The sequence below is a fragment of the Triturus cristatus genome, chromosome 6, assembly GCF_964204655.1.
Source record: "Triturus cristatus chromosome 6, aTriCri1.1, whole genome shotgun sequence".
In the NCBI taxonomy this organism is placed as follows: Eukaryota; Metazoa; Chordata; class Amphibia; order Caudata; family Salamandridae; genus Triturus; species Triturus cristatus.
This window is the reverse complement of record NC_140589.1, coordinates 285,145,573-285,154,189: the sequence shown is the minus strand read 5'-3', so window position 1 is coordinate 285,154,189 and position 8,617 is coordinate 285,145,573.

Here is an 8,617-nt window from a genome sequence, read left to right as displayed (position 1 = left end):
AAGGCTAGGGGGTCAGGAACTGTCCACTCTGCCCCCTTTTCACGTTCTCCACCTTTTTTTTTCACCCCCTCAGACTGCGAGAGACAAAATGGCGGCCGACACTTCCTGGTTTCGACCGATTCGAATGTTTACCGACATCTAACAACCAATCAGAATTGCGCTCGCGCACGGCACGGTGTGCGCACGGTGCGCGCGTATAGATATTGATATGCTTTTAACTGCTATTTTCTCAGGAAATACTGAACAGATTTACACCAGACCTGCAAAAGGCACTTCCTTGACCTTATGGCTACCTCTCTGCCAAATTTCACGTAATTCTGTTCAGCGGTTCGGGCTGTAGCTGCGACTAAAGGTCCCATGGAAAAATGCATGGGGAAAACGCGTTTTGGGACCCCCCTTTTTCTCGGCCCCTGCTTGACGAATCACCCCAAGACTTTCAGGGTAGGAGCTGAACGGAGCGCCCCATTTGTTTTGAAAATTTCGCGAGGATTCGTCAACCGGCGCCAAAGTTATTCAAAATAGAATTTTGAGATTTCCTATTTAAACTAGGTTGTAACTATAACTATCTACTGGCGACTGCCAGTAGATAATATATATATATATATATATATATATTACCTACTGGCGGTCGCCAGTAGGTAGTTATAGTTAGGACCCCTTTTCCATAGGAAATCCGCAACATTCTATTTTGAATAACTTTGGCGCCGGTCGACGAATCCTCGCGAATTTTTCAAAATAGGTGGGGCGCTACGCTCCGCTCCTACCCTGAAAGTCTCGGGGGGATTCGTCAAGCGGGGGCTGAGATAAAAGGGGGGTCCCAAAACGCGTTTTTCCCATGCATTTTTCCATAGGACCTTTAGACAGGGCTACAGCCCGAACGGCTGAACAGAATTACTTGAAATTTGGCAGAGAGGTAGTCCCTAGGTCAAGGAAGTGCCTTTTGTAGGTTTGGTGTAAATCTGTTCAGTAGAATCTGAGAAAATAGCCTTTTAATCAATATATATATCTGTGGCAGCTTACCGTGCGCTTACGGTGCGCTTACCGTACGCGTACGGTGGCGTGCGCGAGCGCGATTCTGATTGGCCCTTAGATCTTAGTAAACATTCGAATCGGTCGAAACCAGGAAGCGGCCGCCGCCATTTCGTGTTTTTCACTCAGAAAAAAAAGAGTGATATCTTGAAAAGGGGGCAAGGTGGAGAGTTACAGACCCCCTAACATTTGTAAGGGGGTCAAAGAAGGACAGAAAAGTTCAAAGAAAACATTTATTATTTTTTTTAAAAAAATCGCGGGGTACGCGTACGGTAAGCTTACGGTAAGCTTACCGTACGCGTACGGTAGAAAAAATAAATAAAAAGAGAAATAAAATTCAGATTTAAGTGTTTAGATATTAGGGGGCTCTAAAAAGAGCCGTTGTGTTTATGAAGTGATTTTTTAGTGGTACCTACAAGTAAGTACCGATGCAGAGTCTAAGGTTCAAGAGGAAGACTCTGTTCCCTTCATCATTGAAGTGTACACCATCTCCTCTATAAATGTCTTGCATGTCGTAACGCAAGTTGTTGTGGTAAATGGAACCCATACCATAGTCACGGAGGAAAGCAGAAACAGATTTGTTGACGTGCTTTCTTGCTTTGTCAATCTGCGGACAGAAATGATTGGACCAGTTCCATTTTTGCCTTTGGCATATGTTAGAAAACACAAAGGCAGTTTTAGGGAAAAGTGAAAACAGTTGTGCAAAGGTGTCCTTCATAAGCATTTCCAGACCTACCCCAGTCAAAGTGCCTAGGTCATTGCCACCACAGTGCACTATTATGAGGTCAGGGTGTTGGATTTGCATGAAGGATTTCACCAATGGCATCAATTGGTGCCACTTTAACCCTCTCTGACCAATCCATTTAATGTCTACATTTGGCAAAGCAAGGTCTCTCACCATACCTGTTTTCTCTGCATACTTTTCACTCCAGAAGACATAGCTGTGCCCAACAATCCACACTGTGAACATCTTCCAAGGAGATCTGGATGCACTCAGGAGGTGTAATTCAGTAGAATGGGAAAATGAAATGAAAGACAGTTTGGAAATGGAGGCATACATATTTTTTTCATAAAAAAAAGAACTGATTGGCTGTTTCATACCATTCTAGAATAAAAACTAGGCTGCATGTGTAAATTAATAGAAGCATGTTTTGTATTGGTACAGAAAAATGTGTTACCAAAGAACAGTACTTTGGATTTGCTGTTAGGTTTGAAAAGTCAAGCACTCTTGCTCTGTGGAATTGAAACATTGTTTGGCGCACTTCTGACCTAACTCCACACAGCAGTGTTCCATGAGCTGTTGCTATGGTAGCAGGCAGAAGTCAAGTTGGGGGAAGGGTACTAGGCAGAAGTCAAGTTGGGGGAAGGGTACTTTTAGAAAAGGGTTGGTTTTCAACCAATAGAAAGAGAATAGGAGAGAGGTGTAAAGAAAAGAGATCCTGGCTCTGATAATCTGCTGTTTGAGTGCCACATTTCTTTCACAGCTAACTAATTTTAAAGGTGAGTTTAGAGTTTGAGAGGGGATGTATATGGTAAATTAAGAAATGAATAATAGAAATGGAATTCCTTTTGTTGAAGTTGTGTTTATCATTTTCTGTTTTGGGAGAAATTTAAATGTGAGGAACATGTAAAATAATATGGACTATGTTTTCATGATAAATTAAGGTGTACTGGTATAAAAAAAGAATAGTTTAAGGGTTTGAGGTTGGACTCAGTAATGCAAATACATTCAGCATCACTAAGGCTGGTTGCCCTTGCTGGAATGTAGGCAGTCACCCAGGTTACACATGGTGGTGGTCTGAAAAAGCAGTTTGGACATGTGCAATTAAAAAAATCTGAAAAGTGGATTCATAATGTGTCAGTCTGTAAAAGTGATTATCACTTGTCAAAAAAAAGAGCAGTAAGTGTGCTTTCAAATTGGCAAAGAAATTTCGTTTTGTGACTAATGTGAAAATATGACTCTGTGTGCATATAGGAATTACAGGCAGAGATTTATTGTGTACTGCTCTGGTGATTTCATTGTTGCATTAGTAGTAAAAAGGGGGAGTCATTTTTTGGTGCAGAAGCAGACTCTTAGCACACACCGAGCTGCTTACCATGTGGAATCATGCACAGTATTTACAAGCAAGTGGGGTTTGAGGTTTCAGCCAGTAATGCAAATACATTCAGCATCACTAAGGCTGGTTGCCCTTGCTGGGATGTAGGCAGCCACCCAGGTTACACATGGTGGTGGTCTGAAAAAGCAGTTTGGACATGTGCTGTTTTCAGAATCTGAAAAGTGGATTCATAATGTATTTTTCTTTTCCAGAGGGGGAGAAAAAGGTGAATGCTCAATTGGTCACTTGCATACTTTGTGGTCTGGTCCACTTTATCTCTAAAAGATTTTAAAAAATTAGTTATTAATTTCTCAAGGATCTTGAGATGTGGTAATTGATTTTTAGTGTTTTTTTAAAAAAAAAAAAAAAAAATACGCTTACCGTACGCGTACGGTAAAAAAAAATTAAAAAAAAGTTTCAAAGAAAAAATTAAAAAAAAGTTGAGAGGTAAGGTTGGCTCTTATAAGAGCCGTTGGGTTCATACAGGGATGGAGGAAAGAAAGAATGGGAGTATTATGAGCGTCTACAAACATGCTGGTCTATCTTATTGTTAATAAGGGGAAGACTGATCTCCCCAAAAACAATAAGACCACCACATCTTGTACACCTCATTTCAACCCTCCCAAATCGAGGGTTGATGTCCACAGGAAAAGAAGAAGGTGATGCTCCCACATCAGAGGAAAGGCTCAGCTGAGCTGCCGATGATGTACTCGGCTGAGCATCTGAGGCTGGGCTCTGGTGACTTACTGAAGGGTTTTCTTCAGCATGTCGAGCAAAGGTCCTTGGGTGTCTGTCCTGGAGATGTCTCTTCATAGAGTGATTTCCAAAGGAGTATTTCCTCCTTGGATTTCCTCTTGATAAAACACGACCACAAAGTTTGCAAGTGACCAATGGAGCATTCACCTTTTTCTCCCCCTCTGGAAAAGTGAAATACTCCCATACAAAAGAAGTCTTTTGTTTCCTCCTTCTCTGGATCATGGTGGTGCTGCTGGCCTCACTCTCAGAAGAGGTCTGCTGTTCTGCCATTGTATCCCAATGTCAATCCAGCTCCTGCTCCTAGAGAATCACAAGCAGAAATGAGGGGAATGGGTGTGGTGTGGGAAGAATCTGGAACTGAAAGTAGTTTCAACCAATGAAAAGTGTTCTTTCAAGCAGTAATGAGGGGAATGGGTGTGGTGTGGGAAGTTTCTGGAAGTGAAAGTAATTTCAACCAATAAAAAGTGTTCTTTGTAAGTCACATGACCTGCCGTGCGCGCACGTGACGCTTACGGTGCGCTTACGCAGCGCGTATGTCACAATCGCGCATGCGCATTACACGCCCCTGCGTACCCGCGACGTTGCTTCCGGGTGTACGCGTACGTCACTCACGTACGCGCACCGTACTTATGACGTACGAAGCGCGTACCGTCAGCTTACCGTACGCGCACGGAAAAAAATGCATAAATAAAAAAAAAAAAACCTTTCCATAATGCAGGATATAGTACATATATTATTTTATACAAAGGGTTACAAAAAATGACAAAAAGAAAATTGCATTTAAAAAACCGTACAAATTCACTGAAAAAAACATGGGTATCACACACGTTATAGTTAGAAATTAGCATTTTAAAAACCTTGCAAATTCACTGAAAAAACCATGGGTTTCACACATGTTATAGTTAGGGATTAGCATTTAAAAAACCTTGCAAATTCACTGAAAAAACCATAGGTTTCACACACGTTATAGTTAGGAATTAGCATTTAAAAAACCTTAGAAATTCAATGAACAAAACCAAAGGTTTCACACATGTTATAGTTAGCTGGACATTTCACTCGTAAAAAACCAATGAAATTTCCCCATTATAGTTAGTTCAGCTAACTATAACTCGCGCGCCCGCAATGCACTACTGATGACGTCACATATTACATCACTCATGACATGGTCACTGACATCACTCATGACATCACTGATGACATCTCAAATGACATCACTGATGACATCACTGATGACATCATCCTTGTGAAATAGTAGCAGACCTCTTCTTCCCCTAATATAACCTTTAATACACACATTTAAAAAAATGAAACTAAAATGTTCGAAATAATGAACATATCAATATCAGTTACAACAACCTATTCAGTAATTCTAAGAACCACATACACATCCACTCATTCACCAACAGTCCTATACAGTCACTCATACATGTAGTCACTCATCATATGTATTCATACACCTGTACATCCTGTTACACAACGCCACTCATCCATAGAGTTACTCACACACAAAGTCACTCATGCTAATAAAGAATCAAACATCCATTTACTTGCATATACAGTTATACACACACCACCACACCTACTTCTACAGAAACTTACACATACTTAGTCTTTTAAACAATCACTTATAGAAACACATACTTATTCATACAGGAACTCTTTCAATCTCTTACTCTCACATATACTCAGTTATATACACCAAAAGACACATATAAAAGTTAAAAACATATGTAGTTACTCATGGAGACACTATTGAGACAGTCTTTCACTCACTAACACACCTTTACACATACTCATCCACCCATATAGTCATGCACACATGCTGTCTTCAACACATACAGTGAGTCACTCATTCATGCACCTATGCACTACGTAATACCCCCCACCGAACCATGCAGACACTCACACTGATACTCAAAAAACCAACTAATAACCTATATTGACTCCCATGTAGCTACTCACCAACCCATGCAGCCACTTATACACAAAGTGAGAGACTGATACAGATATTTACATATTTAAACATTACTCACTAAGCCATGTATTCACTATGATACATTTTAACAATCAGTTACACAATATATTTTTTTTAAAAAATCATCCATTTAGACACTTATATACCCGTTTAATCTTCCATCGAGCTTGAGATATACTTATATAAAACCTATTTAATTTTCAGAAAAACACACATTCACTGGATGATGTCATCAGTGATGTCATCAGTGATGTCATTTGAGATGTCATCAGTGATGTCATGAGTGATGTCAGTGACCATGTCATGAGTGATGTAATATGTGACGTCATCAGTAGTGCATTGCGGGCGCGCGAGTTATAGTTAGCTGAACTAACTATAACGGGGAAATTTCATTGGTTTTTTACGAGTGAAATGTCCAGCTAACTATAACATGTGTGAAACCTTTGGTTTTGTTCATTGAATTTCTAAGGTTTTTTAAATGCTAATTCCTAACTATAACGTGTGTGAAACCTATGACTTTTCAGTGAATATATATATATATATATATATATATTCACTTAAAAAACCATAGGTTTCACACATGTTATAGTTAGCTGGACATTTCACTCGTGAAAAACCAATGAAATTCCCCCGTTATAGTTAGTGCAGGCAACTATAACTCACGCGACCGCAATCCTCTGCTGATGATATTACATCACTGTATTTAGTCACTTATTCACCCATGTCTTCTTCCATTAATCTTTAGCTATACATATATTACAAATATTTATTTTTCAGAAAGACACATATGTCATCAGCAGAGGATTGCGGTCGCGTGAGTTATAGTTGCCTGCACTAACTATAACGGGGGAATTTCATTGGTTTTTCACGAGTGAAATGTCCAGCTAACTATTACATGTGTGAAACCTATGGTTTTTTAAGTGAATTTGCAAGGTTTTTAAAATGCTAATTCCTAACTATAACGTGTTTTTACCGTGCGCGCGCGGTGGGCACGCGGTGCGCTTTGCGCACCACGCGCCCACTTTACGCAGTTCGGACCGTGCGCGGACCGTGCGCGGACCGTGCGCAACGTTGGCAGAATTTTTTCCGTTTCCACCGTACACGCACGTTGCGCGCACTCCGCGATTTTTCGCGAAAAAAATTAAAACTTTTTTGGGCCCTTGGGGGTCCTTCTAGGACCCCCTGACAAATGCTAGGGGGTCAGGAACTGTCCAGCCTGCCCCCTTTTCACATTCTCAACCTTTGTTTTTCACCCCCTCAGAGTGCGAGAGACAAAATGGCGGCCGACACTGCCTGGTTTCGACCGATTCGAATGTTTACTAAGATCTAACAACCAATCAGAATTGCGCTCGCGCACGGCAGGGTGCGCGCACCCAGCGCGCACGGTGCGTGCGTATAGATATATATATGCTTTTAAATGCTATTTCTCAGGAAATACTGAACAGATTTACACCAGACCTGCAAAAGGCACTTCTTTGACCTTATGGCTACCTCTCTGCCAAATTTCACGTAATTCTGTTCAGCCGTTCGGGCTGTAGCTGCGACTAAAGTCCCTATGGAAAAATCCATGGGGAAAACGCGTTTTGGGACCCCCCCTTTTTCTCGGCCCCCGCTTGACGAATCCCCCCGAGACTTTCAGGGAAGGAGCGGAGCGGAGCGCCCCATTAGTTTTGAAAATTTTGCGAGGATTCGTCAACCGGCGCCAAAGTTATTCAAAATATAATTTTGAGATTTCCTATGGAAACTCGGTCCTAACTATAACTATATATATATATATATATATATATATATATATATATATATATATATATATATATATATATATATATATATATATATATATATATATATATATATATATATATATATGCAAAAAACAAGGTAGTCCCAATTGAGCAGCACTCGAAGAGACGACGGAGGTTACCAGCCTCAGTTACAGGTATGGGCAAAGTTCATGCAGCAGGTTGGTTGAAAGCAGCCTTGCGCGATGCCTGACGCGTTTCGCTGATTAGCTTTCTCAAAGGCTTTTGGCGGAAGGTAAACGTGCTGCGGTGCGCCTACTCCCTCATATGTTGACCCACAATGACACGCCCCTGGATGGGGCAGCTGCAATCAGACTGTGCTGTAGGCATTCTGGGGGATGTAGTGCGATTTATTTTCACCTTTAAAATAGAAATGCACTTAATAACTGCTCAGGATAAAGTCCTCAGTGAACCCCCGCTACAGTGACCTGTCCTTAATCCTGCGCCGCTCCTCCGTATTAAGGCCAGTGTATCCGACCTCACGGCCCCCTTTGATCTGGGGTGGTGCTTCCTCGACGGCCGGGCCGCCGTCTTTAGATGCAAAAAACAAGGTAGTCCCAATTGAGCAGCACTCGAAGAGACGACGGAGGTTACCAGCCTCAGTTACAGGTATGGGCAAAGTTCATGCAGCAGGTTGGTTGAAAGCAGCCTTGCGCGATGCCTGACGCGTTTCGCTGATTAGCTTTCTCAAAGGCTTTTGGCGGAAGGTAAACGTGCTGCGGTGCGCCTACTCCCTCATATGTTGACCCACAATGACACGCCCCTGGATGGGGCAGCTGCAATCAGACTGTGCTGTAGGCATTCTGGGGGATGTAGTGCGATTTATTTTCACCTTTAAAATAGAAATGCACTTAATAACTGCTCAGGATAAAGTCCTCAGTGAACCCCCGCTACAGTGACCTGTCCTTAATCCTGCGCCGCTCCTCCGTATTAAGGCCAGTGTATCCGACCTCACTGCC